Genomic DNA, 21,692 nt, shown 5'->3' with positions numbered 1-21,692 from the left:
GTCAGGATGATGATGACCTTTTATTTTCTCGTAGACCTGCAATTTATATTGCAAATGTGAAGTAGGGGATTGTGTATTATCACTAGAGCCCTCGCCTGTCGAAGTTACTCGATTCGCCCCGGCAGGACAAGGGATAGTGTTGTTCTGGTGAGGGTTAGGTAGTAAACTACCTAACTGTTCAGTTGGATGACTAACATGAGTAGGCTGGGACGGAGAAGAGAGAGATAGATTAGAAGGAAAGGAAGAGAATGAAGAATAAGGAGTTGTAGGCTTCAGATTTCTGTTCTTTTTAGAAGACATTGGGCTAGATGAAGGAGGAGGTCAATTACCATAAAGGTAGACCAGATAGAAAAGGGAAAGGAAGCGTGCAAAACTATAAATTGCTTCAGGCAACAGTTTTTAATGGGGTGTCTCCCCGGCAAGAAGCACAAATTATAGCCTTGCACACCGATGAGAAGGGGATGGTTGTGATTGGATAACCGCTGATGACAACGACCAATCAGGAGTCAGGATGTGCTATCCGCAAGGGAGGCAGGGATAGCCGAGGATCTTCTGGTAGGATGACGGATACAAGGCCCTCTGCGGCACCGTAGATCAATGAACGTCTTGTCTCTTCCGAATCAAAAAGCAGAATGTGTGAGGTATATCCAAGGACCAAGGGGGATGTTTTCATTCCCCTCCCCGAAGGGGAGGGGCGGGCCACCTAGAAGGTAACGCCTTCTCTCTGGCCAGGAGATTTGGCGGGGTTCGGGGATTTGGAGTGGTTTGATGTTAGAAAGGGGGAGTGTGGGGTTTTTGTGAAGTGGTGGTGTTTGGCCTCTTGGCTGAGGGTGCAGTACCTGCTCTTGTGCTTTTTATTGAGTTTTGCTAGAGATACATTGAGTTACAATACATATAAGATTACAAGTACATATATAGAATGAGATTACAAGTACATATATAGAGATTACAATACGGTTTTACATAAAGTGATGGTATTGTTGTGGGTTGGACGAGGTGCTGAGGTAGAGTTGGGATGTTAGGAAGTGGAGGGTTGTTGTGATGTTTGTGATGGAAGTGGCTAATAGTCGGAGGAGGTCTAGTATTGGAGGGGGTGGTATCAGGTAATTGATTTGAGGAATGGGTGGATGGATGACTGGTGGAGGTGTTGGGGGTGGGGGTGGGCGTGGGCGGCGGTGGGAGCTGGTAGGAGGTATACGTCTGGTTGGAGGTGTGGAGCGGGATTGCTCTACTCGATGGTGCTGAGAGTGGATTCGGACGCCGGTGGTGATGAGGTGGTGTACGTCTTCTTCCGATGGGAGTTGGATGCGGACCATGAATGTCGGACCGTTCCTGTTGAATATTCTGTATGCTCTGAGGGCTGGGATGCCTGCTGTATTGAGTTGTTCGAGTATGTCACTTGTGGTCATTGTTGGGTCAATACCCCGTATGACACAACTCGGTGCTGGTGGCTGCTGGGGTGCTGGTGATATGACAGTTGCTTCTTCTTGTGTGGCTGGCTGAGTTGTGCTGGTTTCTTCTACTCGGTTGGCAGTTGCTTCTTCTTGAGTGACTGGCTGGGCTGTGATGGTTGCGTCTGCTCTGTTGACAGGGGATTGCTGGGTACTGGGTTGTGAGGGGCTGAGGGGGGTGATGGGTATTGACATTATGGGAGAGGGGTGCGTAGAAGTGGTGGTAGTAATGATAGAGGTGTAGGTAGGAGTGATGGCCGAGGTAGTGATGGTAGTAGTGGTAGTAGTTATTGATATGGACGAAATGGCGGAGGGAGGTGGTGGGGGTTCCTGGGTTGCGGGTTGATTTTCCATGACAGTGGGAAGAGTGTTGGGGTTTTCATCCAGTTGCTGCATTATATAGTCTGGGGTTGGTACCACTGTATATATCCTGTTGTTTATTTTTGCTCCATCTACTTCCAGGACTGATGCGTCGACGTCGTTTCTAAGGTAGACCAAAACTTGCGTAGATGGTTGAGAAGTTGCGCGGTCCAGGAGTCTGCGGACATCGTAGACTCGGAGGCCGGCTTTTCGTAGCTGGGTCCGGATGACATGTTCTGATAGGCTGGTTTCTACACCTGTGATGAGGGAGAGATAATACATGTTTTTATGGGGAGGCGACAACCAACTAGGAGTCTGCCTATTTGTGCTTGTGTGGGCCGACTGAGTTGCGATTTAGAGTTGAGAGCACCCCAGCCGAAAAAATACAGGTGTATAGGTTCATCTCGAGTATGGAGAGGAGATGGAGGTATATCCACCAAGGGGGATGTTTTCATTCCCCTCCCCGAAGGGGAGGGGCGGGCCACCTAGAAGGTTACGCCTTCTCTCTGGCCAGGAGATTTGGCGGGGTTTGGGGATTTGATGGGGTTTGAAGTTAAGAGGGAAGTAGCTTTGGGATTTAGAGATGTGAAGGAGTTTGGCCTCTTGGCTAAGTGTGCAGTATTTGCTCTTGTGCTTTTTATTGGGTTAGATACAATGGTGTTACAATAGTGTTTCATATTTACATTTGGAGATACAGTGGTTGTACATAGATACAATGGTGTTTCATATTTACATTTGATGTTATACTAGGGGTTACAATTTTAGTATATGTGATTTGGGATTAGGTTTGACTGTGGGTATGGTGGGATGACCATGGTTGGGAGCAGGTGTGAGGTTAGGAGATGAAGAGTGGTGGTACAGTTGTGAAGAGACAGGATGAGGTAGTGGAGGAGATCCATTGAGGGTATGGGCGGCTGGTAGGGGCTAGAGTGGGGGAGAGGTGGGAGAGCTTGGTGATATGGTGGAATTTGTGTGGGGGGTGGCCGGGGGCGGGGATGCATAGTGGCTGATGGTTGGCGGGTGGATGGGGGTGGTGAAAAGGAGGGTTCCACTCGGTGATGTTCTCCGTAGATTTGTGCTCCGTTGTTGATGAGTTGTTGTACATCTCGTTCCGATGGTAATTGCAGGCGGACCATATAGGTAGGGCCGTGGATGTTTCGGATCCTTATGGCCTTCTTCACTGGGATGCCTGCAGTGCGGAGTTCCTGAATGATGGCTCTTGTAGGGATGTCCGGGTTGATGCCACGCAGTACACAGCTGTGGATGGACATGGAAGATGGTGGCTGCTCGGTCGGCGTTGCTCGGTTGGCGTTGCTCGGTCGGTGTAGTACTCTTGTTCGGATGGTGTAACCTGGTCAGCGGTGTAGTCCTGCAGAGTTATGTCGGACGTTGTTTGCTGTGGACTGGGGGGTTGGTAGATGGGAGGGGGGGGGAGGGTTGATGTCATGACCGGGAAGGAGTGGCAGGGTGTGCTGGTGGTGGTTATGGTTGTGGCGTGGGTGCTGGTAGTGGTTATGATGGTTGTGGTAGTGGTTGTGATAGGGAGGGAGAGTGGCAATGGTTTTGTCTTTATTGGAGGCTCATGGAGGATGGGAATTAATTCAGGTTTGGCTTGAAGTTGGTCGAGGATGTTCTGTGGCGGTGTTATTACCACGTAGTTGTAGTTCCTGAGGTTAACTCCCTGCAGTATTAGGCGGTGCACTTCTTGGTCGGTCATGACTTGTAGCAAGATGTGCTCTGAAGGTCTCTTCGTTCTGCCATCTATTACACGAAAGGATTTTATAACTTGGGCATACTGTGTTTGTAGTGCTTGCTGTATTTCTGTCTCTGGGATAGAGAGATCTACCCAGGGGAGGAGTACATAGGGCATGGTATTGGGGAGGCGACTGCCAACTAGGCGTCTGCCTATTTGTGCTTTTTTGAGCTCGGCTGGGCTGCGATTAGAGATGTGGGCCACCCGGCCGAGAAAAAAAGATTGGGACCAAGGACCAAGGGGGATGTTTTCATTCCCCTTCCCGAAGGGAAGGGGCGGGCCACCTAGAAGGTAACGCCTTCTCTCTGGCCAGGAGATTCGGCGGGTTTGGGGGATTGCTGGAGTTGGAAAAGAGGGACGGAGCTTTGTATTTGGTGAAGGAGTTGGGAGGGGGTCTCGACCTCTCAGCTAAGTATTTATTGATCTTCAGTGTATATACAGTATTTTACAATATTTTACAATTTGGAGTATTTACATTTGGTTTTTACTTTGGTTTATACAATGGTGTTTGTTCTTGTCTTCTTCTTCTTCTTTCCTGTCTGATTGTATGTTGTGTTCTGAAGGATATCCTTAACCCCCGTTTTTTTTTTTTTTTTGGGGGGGGGGGGGTTATAAGGATATTTACAATGTGTTCCTAACTTGTTCATTCTGTACATGGATTTTATAATATATGACTATTTACAATTATTTACAATTATTTGCATGTTCTGGATACATTATCTACACAGAATTATTGAGGTTTTTACAATTATTTACATGCTCTGGATATATTATCTACACAGAATTATTTGCAGTATTATGTTGTTTACATTATTACAACTGGTTATTGTGGTTTTTACAGTATCTGCTTCTTTACATTATGTACAACTGATTATTGTGGGTTTTATAATGTGTTAATTGCAGTTGTTTGGTGTCATTTTACAGTTATTGTTGTTCTGCTGTTGTATATTGTTGTTGTACAATCTTCACATATTTGTTGGGTTATACCTCTCGTCCGAGAATACATGCGGTCCCGAGACCCCTACTTCCTACGCCTCCATCGCCAAATCCTTCGAACTATCCGCAATTACCTAACAGCCCATACCCGCCGCTCCTGGGCACAACCCTGCACCAAACTAGACTCCCTAAAAACCCAACCTGCTAAATTCTGGGCCAAACTTAACAACCTCCTCGGTACCAAACCCACACCCAGATACCCCATCATCCACAGAGGCATAGCTCCAGCAAACACCGAGGAAAAACTGGAAGCCTTTGCTCAATACTTCCACCAACGCTTCAACACCCACGGAGACCCCCACTTCGATAGAACCAACACCGATCTATACCTTAACCACGCCTCCTCCCCACAACTCACACCTTCCAACAACCACACCCTCTCGAACCACGCCCTAGACGTACCTATCTCCCCGGCAGAAATTCAATCGGTCCTCTCCAAATCCCGGAACACCGCTCCAGGACCAGACAAAACCCGGTACCTTCATATCCGTCACGCACCCCATAACCTACTATCCCTACTGGCTAACCTATACACCTATATCCTCCGCACTGGGTTCTACCCCACACCCTGGAAACACACCACAATGCTCCTTTTTCCCAAACCAGGCAAACCACCCTCCGATCTAGGCTCCTACCACCCCATCATCCTTATCACAGTTTTAGCAAAAATCCTAGACAAAATCCTAGTCCGCCGCCTCCACCCTCATCTACAATCCCACCACCTCCTACCCACATCCCAATTCGGATTCCGCCCAAAACTATCTACCGAAGACCAACTCCTCAGACTTGTCCAAACAACTGCCAACAACTTCAACCGAGCAGGCCCCACCCTATTAATCACTTTCGACTTCCAGCTCGCTTTCGACTCCGTCTGGCACCCCGCCCTCCTTTTTAAACTCAGATACTTCGCCATCCCCACCTCTTATGTCCGATTCATCTCCTCCTACCTCACAAACCGCTCAACCCAAATCTCCATCAGGAACCAACTCTCACCCACGTTTCCCCTCACACTAGGCGTCCCGCAAGGCTCACCCCTCTCCCCACTACTATTTATCCTATTTGTGGCTGACATCCCTCAACCTCCCCCCCCCCATCCAACTCCTACAGTTTGCAGATGACACCGCCATCCTAGCCCCCCTACACTCAGTCCAAGCTATAAACCGCACAGCCCAACCTTACCTCAACTCCTTCCTCACATGGTGCGACCGGTGGCACCTAAAACTCAACCCTGAAATCACACCGTTCGAGGCGCTAGCGGTTTCCGCTGTTCCTGCTACTGCGATCTAGTGAGTGACCTGTAAATTATCGCAAGCAGCCCAATTGTGTCTTGCGCATGACGTCACGCTGGGAGTTCTGGCCAAGGGTTTGACAGCGGCATAGGTCCTACCCTTCCGAGGGCTCGGCTCAGACTGAATACTTTCGCCCTCCACTCTTGTGAGCGCGCTGTTGTACATCACGTCACTCACCCATAGCCCACGTGACGAATACGGCAGCTCCTATTGGTAGAAACATCTTCCGATTGCTATTGGTTGATTTGAGTTTGACACCTTGGACCACGTGGGACGACCACGTTTTTGACTTTTGTGACATCGACAGTCACGCAGAGACAGTGGTACGGTACACTACTCTACTTGTGCGAGTTAGAGGTGCGCGGTAGTGGTAACTACTTGTGTTTTCGTTCGCGTGTGGTGCGGGAGTGCCAAGCAATGGAGACCGACAGTGGAGGAACGTCGGCGGTAACTGGGAATTCCTTACGAGTGGAGCGTGAAATCGTAGTACCTATGGAAGAAGAACCCATAACCAATTCATCCAGTAATACGACACGACAGCAAGATTCTCAGTCCACTGAGTCTGACGTACAGAGAAGTAATACCGAAGTGGTTGACCGTTCTAATTCTGAACAATCTAACAATCAATCCGAGATGCCCCAAGTGGCTCCTACACCGGAATATTATAATCGATTTCATCACGGACCTTTCTTTGTCTTTGTTGAATCCATAAACGAGCAAAACATCGGCAATTTGCATCCTATGGCACTTGGTCGCCACTTTTATGAAACGATTCAACGTAAAGGACGTAATCAACTACAAGTTACCTTTCATACGGCTTCTGAGTAATCCCATGCTTGAAACCCTCAAAATTAAAGCGTACATCCCATCCTCACAAGTGTTAAGAGTTGGCATTATTCGCGGAGTTGAAAAGGGTTTATCGAATGATGACATATTACAGTACCTGGAATCAGAGGCACCAGTGAAAAGTGTGCAACGACTTAATCGCCGTGCCGTCCAAGATGGGGAAACCCAATACCTGCCTACGGGTTCCGTAAAAATTGTTTTCAGATCACAAACATTACCCTCCCATGTCGCCTTATATAAGGTGTACATGGAAGTGGAACCCTACATCTTTTCACCCATTCGCTGCCGCAAATGCCAGCGATATGGCCACACCATTCGACAATGTCAAGCGAAAAATGCTCGTTGTGGGAAATGTGCTCAACAACATGAAACCCAAGCATGTACGGAGCAATTTACGCAATGTGCGTACTGTAAAAAAAACCATGTCACAGGTTCATCAATTTGTCCAGAACATAAATATCAGGTCACCATTAAAAAATTAATGAGTACTGAACACATATCCTTTCCCGAAGCCAAAGCCCGAATCGCCCTCCCCATTTATCATTCTGAGCAACAAGACCTTCAGTTCCCTCCTCTATCGTCAAATCCCCCATCCCCTTCGACTCCCAATCCGCGTAAGCGCAAGTTCACCCAAGTAATCATGCAATCTCCCCCTCCTACACCCGAACCCGGTTTCGACCGTCAAGGATACATGGCCATTCTGCGAAACGAACCGTCAGTTCCAGTACATTCGATTCCATCAACGAGTGCCATGCAACAACCTCTGTCAATAGCATATCCCTCAAGTGCGCCCACATCTTCTAGGCAGCCACCCTCTGCAACCCCTCAAGATATACATTATCCTCCTTCCAAGGAACGCTTACAACAAGAAATCCAGCAATTGCTGGTAATGTTAATTCAAAGTATGGGTCACGAGCCTCAACTTCACCATGTCTTATATAAGCTACGAGACTCTATCATGAACATACTAGCATGATTACTTTACTTCAATGGAATTGTCGAAGTGCCGCCTCTAAAAGACATGAGTTACAAATTTTGCTGAATGAAACACGAGTTCATTTTATCTGTTTACAAGAAACGTGGTTTCAACCGCATATCATTTTTCGTTTACGAGGTTATCAAGTTTTCCGACATGATGGTAACGGCTTTGATGGAGTTGCCACATGTGTACATACTTCCTTATCAGTTACACATTTCTCTTTACAATATATCATCCCGCACACTTATGCTGTAGGAATAGTACACCATAACACCTGTTTCATCAACATCTATTGCCCTCCCCACATTTACATTACTCAGAACCAATGGATGCATTTTATCCAACAATTTGACACATTTCCACATCTTTTTCTTCTCGGTGATTTTAATTGCCACCACACTGAATGGGGATGTATGGTAGATACAATTAAAGGTTCCAACTTACTTACTGTTTCAACTCATCAGAATTTGTTTCTTTTAAATGACGGCTCCCCGACCCGTTTAACTCCGCCTGGATCTCCACCCAGCGCAGTAGACCTTACTTTCTGCCGCATCACTATGGCCCCTGTCACCACCTGGCATACATTATCTGATACGCACACTAGTGACCATTTCCCCATTCTCATCACATATGGTATTCACCCACCACATTCCCAGTTTCAGGCACCCTCCTGTATAAGTAACGTCCGATCTTATAAAAACTTCAATGTTTCTAATTACCAATCATACCTCAATTATATCTTGCAGCAGAAACATAAGTCCCCTCTTTCCTTTTCCCTTTTACTCCCTTATTTAACCCAATATTTAAACATGTTTCATCCGTGCCGACCATTAAAAGTGACGACCCCTCCACAGCAATACGAACTAAAATGGTGGGACAATGATGTCACGATCTTATTCATAAGCGCAAACAATTATTCAAACAATATCGCCAATCGATGACGCAGCAGCATTATTTTCAATTGCGAAACCATATCGCGAAAACAAAACTCGTCTTTAATGCAAAAAAGCGAAAAGCTTGGCAATCTTTTATTTCTCAATTAACTCCACAGCTTCCAGCAACGAAATTTGGAACGCGATCCGCATGATCACGAGAACTTTCCAATACCAAACTTCTTCTGCTTATCCGCGACAAGTTCTAGAAGATTTTTTATACACCCTTGCCCCTGTTACCGTACCTCCACTCTTTCTACCCACCTCACGGAATAACTCTTGTTCTTTTATTTCCCTTTTGAATCCAATTACATATAATGAATTACACTCTGTATTATGTACCGTCAATAGCTCATCACCAGGACCTGATGCAATTACTTATCAAATGCTCAAGGCCTTACCCCCCCCCCCATGTCCAAATTTATTTACTCAAATATTATAATAGTATTTTCGAGACATTACATGTACCAGCATCATGGAACGAATTTTTCATCACACCCATCCTGAAACCAACAAAACGGCCTACTGAACCTGATAATTTCCGAGGCATAGTTCTGGGATCGTGTATACGCAAAGTTTTTTGTAAAATCCTTATGAAATGCATGGCATGGGTATTGGAACATCACTCGTTATTACCCAAGTACCAGTTTGCCTTTAGATGGGGTATTAGTACACAAGACGCTATCATTATTTTCTTACTCGACATCTTACTAGCAAAATGGCGGAAACAATCTATCGTAGCAGTGTTTTTGGATATTCAAGGTGCCTATGATGCTGTATTACTGCATATCCTCTGGGAGAAATTATTTAGTGCTGGAATCCCCTTCCAATTCATTTCTATTTTAAACCAACTATTTACTAACTGCCGGTTAACTATTAAATCTCATCAACACACAATTGATAGCCGTTACACATCACAAGGTTTACCACAGGGATCAATACTCAGTGGAATTTTGTTTGCCCTTTACATGAAAGAGCTCGAATCTCTTGTGCTACCACACGCCCGTATTCTAGCTTACGCGGATGATTATGTTATTTATTGTGCTAACTCCCACATTGACCTTTGTAGAGACAAAATATCTCAGGTTCTAAGTTTAGTCTTTCAGTGGCTCACGGCCCATGGACTTTCCCTTTCTATACCTAAATGTGCAGCAATGATCTTTACACATAAACGGACCTTTGATAAAAGCCCTATTAACTTTGACACCTATAGCATTCCTTTGGTTTCACAACACTTATATTTAGGAATATATATCGATCAAAAACTTACATGGCAACCTCATATACGACACCTGATTAGGAAATCTGATCGTTATATCACCATTTGACGAACGGTAACGAAACGTGCATGGGGTGCTGACCCTTTGTCAGCACTACAGCTATATCATGCAACCATTCGGTCCATACTTGATTATAGCGCCCATATTATTGATTTAACCTCTAAACATAGTTTATTAGCGTTGGATCGTCTCCAATTTTCAGCACTACGTATCAGTGTGGGTGCCCTCCGCACAACACCAACTAACGCTTTATTAGTCGAAACTACGGAAGAACCACTGTACATCCGCAGGATAAAACTTTGCAAAAAAATTCCTACTTAAACATATTAGTAGAACGAACTCCTTTCTTGTCCCTAAATTACAATTATTATATGAATATTATCAACAGCGTCCTCCTCCCAATCATCGGTATCCTGCCATATATATGGCTTATGCTGAAATCCACCATCTTACTGAGACTATATTTCGTACACCACGTATTAATACGTATTCATACCACTATGATATTCAAACATTCCGTCCTTCTATTATCATTGCCCCTTCTGATGCATCAATCCAATCTATCTCTGCACCTTATCCCCCATTAAATGTTCATAAGAAATTTAAACGTCCCATAACTACACCAGATTACCACCTATTTACCGATGGGTCAAAATCCAATACTGGAGTCGGAGCAGCATTTTACGACCCCCAACTACTCATTAGCTTTAAATATCCGTTACCTAATAATTTAACTATTTTTACAGCAGAATTATATGCCATATACCAAGCCCTTGTATATGCTCAACAGTTGCAATCCAAAAAAATAAATATATTTAGCGATTCCCAAAGTGTTTTACAAGCCCTGCATTCACTCGCCCCTCATACAAATACATATGTCTACGAAGTCAAGTCTCTGCTATTTCGACTTCAAACATCCGGTTTTGTTATAACGCTAATATGGATTAAAGGGCATAATCGGCACGTAGGCAACGATATGGCCGATTTAGCAGCGAAAGACGCCAGTGCAGATACCGCGAATATATTACAAATTAAAATTCCGATTCCCGACTTCTTTCCACATATCAAAACTGCAGCTCAACACACATGGTGCACACAATGGCGATTATCTGCTCGTACGAAAGGTCAATATTACTATCAACTTCAACCGAGTGTTCCTACACTGCCGTGATTTGCAAATGGTACGTATACACGACGACACATTACTAACATCATCCGATTACGTTTTAATCATGCCTTAACCCCAGTATATTTGACTCGATTTCACATTACGAACGACCCAACTTGTTCTTGTGGAGAATCTGAGGGTGATAGTGACCACCTGTTTTTTCATTGCCCCCAATATGCATATCACCAGACCATTTTAATGCAGAAATTACTCAAAGTTCAAGTACCTTTCCCTACACGACTTTCCGTTTTGTTGCACCAACCTTCGCCTACGATCATTACTATTTTAAACGAGTACCTTGATGACACTCACATCAAATTGTAATTATGATTTCGTTTTGCAATTGTTTTTGCTCCGATATGTTTGTGAGGTGGCACTTCGCAATGTCCCTGGTGAGTAGATATTTTCTCAAAGTTCTTATTACTTTCCGATCTTGTACAGTGTAACACGTTACTCCTATACCAGCTTACTAAGTTCTTTGTGTCCTTGCTCAATATCGAATGTAATACCTCCATGAACCTCCTCATACCCGATATAAATTTTCTTCTATTTACGTGCGACCATGCTAAAATCGGGCATTAGTGCTGTAAACGTGTGTTTTTGTGATATAAGTGTAATATATTAATGATCTTGTGACTGGGAAAAAGTCTTTTGAGTCCCAAATAAATATCCGCAAGACAAGACAAGACAAGACGTTTGTGACATTTTGCTTCATTTTGATTTGGATGCGTATATCTGTTATCTTCGTTTGCGTGTTTGAAGAAAACGTACAAGATATTTGAGGTAAGCATCCTTAAGTAAGTTAATAAGTTGATGATTGATAGTTGCTTCTGTTCCCAAAAATGTATTTTGATTATTTTTGACTGTCACCTTTTTATTACCTTTTTGCATGGTGGTTGATATGATAGTTACATAAGCCTACTTGAAATAGACACCTTAAAATTCAGTTGATGTAATGTTATATTATGTCTGATAAGCCACTATCGTTTTGATAGTATTGATATTAGCAGTAAAAATATAAGCTGATTACAGTGTCCTTAATTATTTTCTTCTATTTCTTTTCATGTCTCAGACAATGCACAAAAAGTGTCAGATCTGTGGAATGTACACAGATAGCGAAGAAGGCCAGCAACAGGGCATCTTATTTCATCATTTCCCTGTTGCTAGACCTAACATTTGCAGAGAGTGGTTGGACGTTGTGGGGGTCGAACGGTTGCGGCAGCTTCCCCCGAAGCAGCTGAGGAACCGCACTGTGTGTTCGAGCCACTTTCGTCACTCCAGCTATCCAGGACCCCTATCAAAGATGCTGTCCCGGAAAGAAGTAAGTAGTTGTTATTATTGTTGTTCACAGTACCGGTACTGTGACCTATCACATTTTCCTGTGATTCATTTCAATTGCTCTCCAGAGGTAATGATCATAAATTCATCAGTGCCAGATGAGGGGGAACCTCGCTTCTCATAATGAAATTTACTATAATGCCTGTCATACCTGAGCTTGCCTTACCTGTAAGTTGAAATGTGTACATTTCTTTGAGGCAGAGTGTAGCTGAAATACCTAACATTTATTATTAACAAAATAGTGCACACATGTGCAAATGTTATTCCTTGTTATAATCCATCAATGGCTTTACGTTGCCTGTATTGTGAAGGTGAGGTATTTAAATGAGCTCACTATCCTAACTGCCTCTTTATCCGAAAACCATTTGTACCGTTTTGTCCAGGTTAATTTTAAGTTTGTTGTCTTCAGAATATTTTTCAAGGCTGACCATAGTTGCTTGAAGATAATCTTTGTTGTTAGAACCTATATCTAGGTCATCAGCGTATAAGAACAATTTGGTTGCGTTATGAATTATTTCTGTAACGTCTGCTGTGGCGATATTTAATAGAAGCGGACTGATAGATCACCCTGTAATACTCCACCCCACTGTTTAATAGTATCTGAAGTTGTTTTGCCATCATGAATTCCTACTTTATTTTGTGACAAGACATTGTTTAGTATTTACCTGCTTGTTACCATCATGTTTCCTGGATCTGTGTACATAATCTGTTGCACTAGAATTCATACAATGGCGCCTTTCACAAAAACTAAGTCAGTGGTACTGTACTGTTTAGGGTTATATATATCTTTTCCATTGAGTTGTCGATTACTTTGTATCCTTCATCATTTATTAATTATAGTATAATCATTGTCTTTTGATATGGTGTATTAACTCTACAACTTAGGTCACCTCCCAGAACTACAGGCTCTTTATTTTTCACTATTTTGATGGCTTTCATTATGTGCTGAACTGCAGTGTCCACTCTTCATTTAGAGGATGGTTTGAGGTCAGGAGTTCTGGTCAGTGATCTACGTTGACTTGGTGTCTGCACAGGTGACCCTGGGGGTGCTTGGAGTGACTGGGTTGGCTAAGCAGAGGTGAACCAGGCCCATGGGGGGAGGGGATAGGGAATTTCTAACATTTGAATGTACCATTTTGAATTTATTTCCAACATCCTCTCAGCATGTAGGGGATCTTTTCTGGACTCAGTGAATATAAAATGTGCAAGTACAATTAGGTTTTCTTCCTTAAGTTCAATTGAACATGAATGGAGCAAAAACAGGTGTATGACATCTCTCAATACAGTTACTGTTAATGTATTCAAGTGCTTAATATTTAGGTGGACAATATCATATGCTCAATGTAATTTTATTGCTGTTTTGCCTACTGTAAGAACCATAGAGGGACCATAAGAACCATAATACATGTTTATGAATGAATGACATTATGAGATTTGAAAATCAATACCCTGCATTCACTGTAGTAGAGGAGGAAAAAATGGTACCATTCTTATTGTTTTTTCTTGTGCATGTAGGTGTGCCTGAACACGAGTCTGGTCCTCGGCCAAGGCATTCGGCTGCTATGACTGCTGCCCCCACCACCTGCACTCCTACTGCCTCTGCTGCTGCTGCTACTACTACTACTACTACTACTACTACTACTACTACTACTACTATCACCGGTGCTGTTGCTGCCACCACCATCTCCACGCCTGCTGCTACTACGAATAAACCTTTAATGAGTCATCGCTCGTCTGTGCTGACAGTGATATATAACCCTTAGAAAGAAATCTTCCCTTCCTGAGTGTATGTTGTTCATTGTAAAGAGTTGTTATTATGAAGAACTATTGAGGTAATTTCTTATTCTCTTCAGCCTGTGGACTGTAATTGTTGTTTCACTAATTGGTATTTATGTGCTCAGTGTTCTCCCTAGGACCTTTCTAATGGGTGCACCACCCTGCCGGTTTTAGAGACCGCTTGACTAAACCTAGATATATGCTAATTACATAATATTATTAATAGGTACACATTTGAGTCATTGGGTGCTCCAAATTCACCTATAAATACTGTAAATCTGCCAATTTAAATGATAAATCATTACCATAATTGCATCAGTTACATCGGAGATCAAATGTTTAGCTTGACCACTATGTAGTCGCGAGCAGGGGTCTGGATTAGCGTGGAATCGCATGCGAGCCCTCTATTCCGTATGACATCACAAACCTGTAAGGCAGTCCACATGTCCACAGCAACCGAGTGGGAGGCCTAAGTCCAGTGTTACATGATTTGGAAGGAGCAATAGAACACTAGACGTTCAACGTACTCTGTTATAACTTGTTCATGATAATAACATTCAAATAGTTCAATTGTGCAGTTAATATTTACCTGTCTGATATTATTGTTAACGCCCTGAGGGGAACGAATTGAAATTTATATTCATATTGAAGTTTTACGTAGTATTCCCCGCCCGGCTACTCATTCTTGCCACCCGCCTGACAAACATTTCTGGGGAGAACACTGGTGCTAATGTTATTATTGTTAATTTTACATTCAAATTAAGCAATTTCAGTTTATGAATGCTAATGATTGTTTAGCAATATATTTAATTTTGTATTACAAAAGACCCAACAAGTAGGCTGTGCAGTGTGGTCATGTATCTATGAAATTGCGCTTGGGCAGTGGTGGGTTCGAACCCCTGAAGATGGTTTCCCTTCTTTGCAATAGGCAGGCAGATACTAAGGCCATACCGTAATTAAGGCCACAGTTGCATCCTTCTGAGGCCCATTCCATCGTTGCCATGAATCGGTGTATGAGCCTCATAGGCAAAAAAATGAGATCATTATGAAGCCCAGAACATCATTATAATTGTTCATAAAGGTGGAAAAATGTTAAGTTCATGTTCAGTGTTGTAATTCAAAATATGCCATACATCTGCATGTTTCAGACCCCCATTTGTCTTAATTGCATTCATAATGACTTTTATAAATTCCTGCCCTACAGTTGTTATATAATCAAACACTTTATTTAAACTTCATGGGACATGTATTATTATCATTAATATTAGTATTACTATTAATATTATTATAGGGAGATTAAGTACATCATGAAACATATCTGCTAAATGGGAAGTGAAAAACTGTAATGTGGAGTTATTTTCAAGAGCAATGAACCTTTCAAACATGTGGTTTACTGAACTCATAGTCTGTTCCTTTATATGAGATTATCATTTATATGATAATATTCAAATACTGAAGTGGTAGTGTCGTGTGATATTGTGTGAATGATTTGTGTAAAGAAGTCATAGTTTTGGTTAAGCATCAATATCAATCAATCAATCAATCAATCAATCAATCAATCAATCAATCAATCAATCAATACTGATCTGCATTTAGGGCAGTCGCCCAGGTGGCAGATTCCCTATTTGTTGTTTTCCTAGCCTTTTCGTAAATGATTTCAAAGAAATTGGAAATTTATTGAACATCTCTCTTGGTAAGTTATTCCAATCCCTAACTCCCCTTCCTATAAATGAATATTTGCCCTAGTTTGTCCTCTTGAATTCCAACTTTATCTTCATATTGTGATCTTTCCTACTTTTATAAACGCCATTCAAACTTATTCGTCTACTAATGTCATTCCACGCCATCTCTCCGCTGACAGCCCGGAACATACCACTTACATGTAACATACCACTTAGTCGAGCAGCTCTTCTTCTTTCTCTCAATTCTTCCCAACCCAAACATTGCAACATTTTTGTAACGCTACTCTTTTGTCGGAAATTGCCCAGAACAAATCGAGCTGCTTTTCTTTGGATTTTTTCCAGTTCTTGAATCAGGTAATCCTGGTGAGGGTCCCATACACTGGAACCATACTCTAGTTGGGGTCTTACCAGAGACTTATATGCCCTCTCCTTTACATCCTTACTACAACCCCTAAACACCCTCATAACCATGTGCAGAGATCTGTACCCTTTATTTACAATCCCATTTATGTGATTACCCCAATGAAGATATTTCCTTATATTAACACCTAGATACTTACAATGATCCCCAAAAGGAACTTTCACCCCATCAACGCAGTAATTAAAACTGAGAGGACTTTTCCTACTTGTAAAACTCACAACCTGACTTTTAACCCCGTTTATCTGCATACCATTGCCTGCTGTCCATCTCACAACATTTTTGAGGTCACGTTGCAGTTGCTCACAATCTTGTAACTTATTTATCACTCTATAGAGAATAACATCATCCGCAAAAAGCCTTACCTCCGATTCCACTCCTTTACTCATATCATTTATATATATAAGAAAACATAAAGGTCCGATAATACTGCCTTGAGGAATTCCCCTCTTAATTATTACAGGGTCAGATAAAGCTTCACCTACTCTAATTCTCTGAGATCTATTTTCTAGAAATATAGCAACCCATTCAGTCACTCTTTTGTCTAGTCCAATTGCACTCATTTTTGCCAGTAGTCTCCCATGATCCACCCTATCAAATGCTTTAGACAGGTCAATCGCGATACAGTCCATTTGACCTCCTGAATCCAAGATATCTGCTATATCTTGCTGGAATCCTACAAGTTGAGCTTCAGTGGAATAACCTTTCCTAAAACCGAATTGCCTTCTATCGAACCAGTTATTAATTTCACAAACATGTCTAATATAATCAGAAAGAATGCCTTCCCAAAGCTTACATACAATGCATGTCAAACTTACTGGCCTGTAATTTTCAGCTTTATGTCTATCACCCTTTCCTTTATACACAGGGGCAACTATAGCAACTCTCCATTCATCTGGTATAGCTCCTCCGACCAAACAATAATCAAATAAGTACTTCAGATATGGTACTATATCCCAACCCATTGTCTTTAGTATATCCCCAGAAATCTGATCAATTCCAGTCGCTTTTCTAGTTTTTAACTTTTGTATCTTATTGCAAATGTCATTGTTATCATATGTAAATTTTATTACTTCTTTGGCCTTAGTCTCCTCCTCTATCTCGACATTATCCTTGTAACCAACAATCTTTACATACTGCTGACTGAATACTTCTGCCTTTTGAAGATCCTCACATACACACTCCCCTTGTTCATTAATTATTCCTGGAATGTCCTTCTTGGAACCTGTTTCTGCCTTAAAATACCTATACATACCCTTCCATTTTTCACTAAAATTCGTCCGACTGCCAATTATGCTTGCCATCATATTATCCTTAGCTGCCTTCTTTGCTAGATTCAATTTTCTAGTAAGTTCCTTCAATTTCTCCTTACTTCCACAGCCATTTCTATTTCTTTCCAGTCTGCACCTCCTTCTTAGTCTCTTTATTTCTCTATTATAATAAGGTGGGTCTTTACCATTCCTTACCACCCTTAATGGTACAAACCTGTTTTCGCATTCCTCAACAATTTCTTTAAACCCATCCCAGAGTCTGTTTACATTTATATTAACAGTTTTCCACCGATCATAGCTACTTTTTAGAAACTGCCTCATGCCTGCTTTATCAGCCATGTGGTACTGCCTAACAGTCCTACTTTTAAGACCTTCCTTTCTATCACATTTATTTTTAACTACCACAAAAACAGCTTCATGATGACTAATATCATCTATTACTTCAGTTTCCCTATAGAGCTCATCTGGTTTTATCAGCACGACATCCATTTCTACCAAAGTAGGTTTCACTGAAAATCTTGTATTTTGGAGAACATTTCTCATCAGAACACAGGAAATATATTATGCTCTCTCCTCTCTTATTTGCAGTTTGTATGCACATCCTCCTATACAAAAGTATGTACTGGTATGTATGCAATGTCCAAGTAACTAAATTAATATTTGTGAATTTTGTGATGTTGGTAACCCATTCACTTGATGTGATGGTAACAGTTCTACAAACTTTCCTCATCATAGTACTGGGCAGGTTGGCCGTGCAGTTAGGAGCGCACAGCTCTGAGCTCGCATCCAGGAGATAGTGGGTTTGCACCCCACTGTCGGCAGCCCTGAAAATGGTTTTCTGTGGTTTCCAATTATCACACCAGGCAAATGCTGGGGCTGTACCTTAATTAAGGCCACAGCTGCTTCCTTCCCATTCCTAGGCCTTTCCTGTCCCATCGTCGCCATAAGACCTATCTGTGTCAGTGCAACGTAAAGAAACTAGCCTTATCATAATTGTCCCCCTGTGGGTAGGGGGTGGGCAACCACGCAGCCCTTCATTGAATTTTGGCATTGTTTCCGCTTACTTGTGCCAGGCTCCCCACTTGGTTGGCCGGGTGGAGTGCATGCTGTCAGACCACAGATCAGCCTACTCTGCAACCACCAACATAGATTTCTGCCTTCGATATACAGTAGGTACAAATGGCACTGTCTGAAGTGAGTTTCCACTGTCTTCAACAGGCATTTCATCTAGATCACAGCAAAGGCCCTTGCACACCATAATGTTGTGGAAGTAGCAGTATATTGTTCATAATACTGTACTAAATTAGCATACAATTCCTTGGACATAGCTCTTAATAGGCGGAGCTATGTTGTGACTTGGCATGGTAATGTTTTGTGCTGGATCAGCTGCCATATTATTGTACGTAGATCCTGATGCTACATATTTCTGTCCATTTATTGGAACTCCTCTCCTGCGGATGGACTGAAAGGAAGCATTATTTGTACCTCCTGCATGTTGTAAGAGGGAACAATCACAGAATCTGTAAGCGCTCTCTTGTCTTTTAAACCCACAAACATATTCATGATTCCATCTTTTTCCATGTAGCAGAAAAATTTAGATACGGTATATCCTACTGTCACATAAAATAGAACATTTTTAAGTATTGTAAATAGTGCAGATCAATGAATACACGGGATGCATACAATTTTGTAGCTTGACATTGTTTATCATCTAAATGCAGATGACTGATTGAATGATATGTTGTGTTTTGGTGCAGTATGTAGGAACAGAGTATGTGCTATCATGTCTTGGTTTCTTCAAACACTACTCTGCCAGAGATTTGCCATCCTCTAGTAGATGCAAAAGAAGTACAAATCTCAATATTTCTCAGTGTGTGGCCCTAGGTGCCTCTTTTGACAGACTGAAAGATGTATCATATAGTAAGTTCCTTGGGAAAATACAAATGGTGTTGCTGAAAACTTTTGCAAAGTCAGTGCAACGTTAGACTGCAATAAGAGAGAAAAGTATTATGTTGTAACTTGTCAGTTCCAGTCTTTCTTTCCTACATGAATGATTTTGTATTTGTGTTGTATTGCATAGTTTTCTGGCTGATGAATATTAATTGATGATTAACACTGCTGAATGTAATGTCATGAGATTATGATATACTATGATCACTAAAACTTTTGTGCAAATCAAAAGATCATGTTTCATTTCAATTTATCTTCGAATCCTACAAACTCCGTCCTTATCATATGAGTTTCCTTTCATCATTGTGGTTCCTGTGTATGGCTTTCTTTCTTACATTGTATTTATATTTTATTTCCTGCATAAGTGGCATATCTTGATACTATTGACTGTTACGGTTGGCTTAAGTAGTGTTAAAGAGGACTGATGTACGAGGGGATGTTAGTGTCTATTTCTGTCATAGGTCTTAATCTGAGATAGGGATTGCCAATCCCACTCACCTTCTGGTCACTTCCTTCCTCCCTTTGTGAGTTAGCTTCCATTTTCCTCAGCAGAAACAAACAAAAGCAGCACAGGCAAGGCCAGTCACTCCCATCCTTCGTGGCTTTGTGAATTAGTTAAAGTAAAATATAACTCCATAAATGAAATAATTATAATAAGCAGCACAAGCTGGTAAGCTTCTTTTCTCCAGCAAAAAATTATTAATAATAATTGTTACCGTGTTTTAGTGGTAGGTAGAGGTGAAAGAAGGTGCGGGCGTGAACGGGTCTCAAACTACGGAATCAAAGTTAATGTAAAATTTAACAAGGTTATATTTTCTTTTCAAAAACAAAGAAATAACAAGCATGGCAGGTACAAAGTAGCAAATCAAAAGGGTAGTTACAATATTTACAGGAATTGGGCTTCGCGCCCTGATTTTACACTGCTTGGGCAATCAGCTCAGTTTTACCCCAAACACGAGTTTTAACAGAGGGGCAGAAAACCCCATTCATACCTAGGAGCCCTTGCTCCAAATTACACAGAAAAGCCTCCACGAGGCATACAACACTCAATTTTCAAAAGAGCCACTCGCTCTCAAAATTTAAGCCTCTTCCAGGCCACACCAAACTCCACCTTCAAGTTGTCCTCACTGGACATAGACACAGGGGTAAAATACCCAACCTACTGAGGTCTATTAAATGAAAAGGGGCAATTACATGACCTCTAAAATAACAATTTGAGAAGAGGCGATCTTACACTCCTAATACACTTGTTTTTAAAACCTAATCTGGCTCTAGGCCACTAATGCAAGGGCTAATCCCATACTACAGAGGTGACTTTAGAAAAGAGCAATTGGTTTTACATTAACGAAGAATAGGTTGAGAAAATAAGTTCACCTCAAAACAATGTGAGTGGGAGCTCGAGAGGGTTAGCACTCTCTATCCCAATATGCAGCTTAAAAGAGAATAGATGAAAAGATTGGTTACATTTTAGGAAAAGGTTACATGGTGGAAACGCTTCGAACCCGCTCCGAGAGTTAAACTGCCAACCTAGCAAGAAAAGAAGTTATTAAGAGGCCATTACCTGGTGTTGAACAGCTGGAGAAGAAAGAGGCGCTTCCCGCCCCCTGCTATGTACTTTACACACTGAAAGATGGAACAGAAGCGGCCCGGAGACCCTAAAATCAGCAGTTTATATCCTCTCGCAGAAGGTTCGAGGCGTTAGGGGAATGAAAACACCCTCCCGCAAATTCTTTATTGGCTAGGGTACAGAAACATATCCAAGTTGGGGGAAGTTACATCGGATTGGTCGGAAATAACTCAAAGAAATTCGGGATTGGATAAATCTAAAACAAGGGGAAAAAGAGGGGTATACAGCCAACTTAAACAATAACAGAAAGAAATTTAACAAGAAACAAACTTTTGAAATAAGAACTTCTCCAAAAAAATAGTTCTTTCATTCCGCACTAGGGTGCACTATTGTTGATCTTCAGTAGTGTCCTCTAGAAGAGACTGTTCACACTTCTTACTACAAGCAAAACAAAAATACGTCGAAAATGACACAGTTCAAAAACTCCAAAATTTACAGGTAGAGACATCTTCTGAGAAACTTGAAAATTAATACTGTCCATAAGGTTCAGACTTCCTCCAGCAGAGGAGTTTCAATAGGCGCACATTTTAAATTAGCGGTGTGGAGGTGTACCGTCCGGTACAGACCTCCCCCCCC

This window comes from Anabrus simplex, chromosome 3 (genome assembly GCF_040414725.1).
Source record: "Anabrus simplex isolate iqAnaSimp1 chromosome 3, ASM4041472v1, whole genome shotgun sequence".
NCBI lineage: Eukaryota > Metazoa > Arthropoda > Insecta > Orthoptera > Tettigoniidae > Anabrus > Anabrus simplex.
This window is presented reverse-complemented; position numbering follows the sequence as displayed.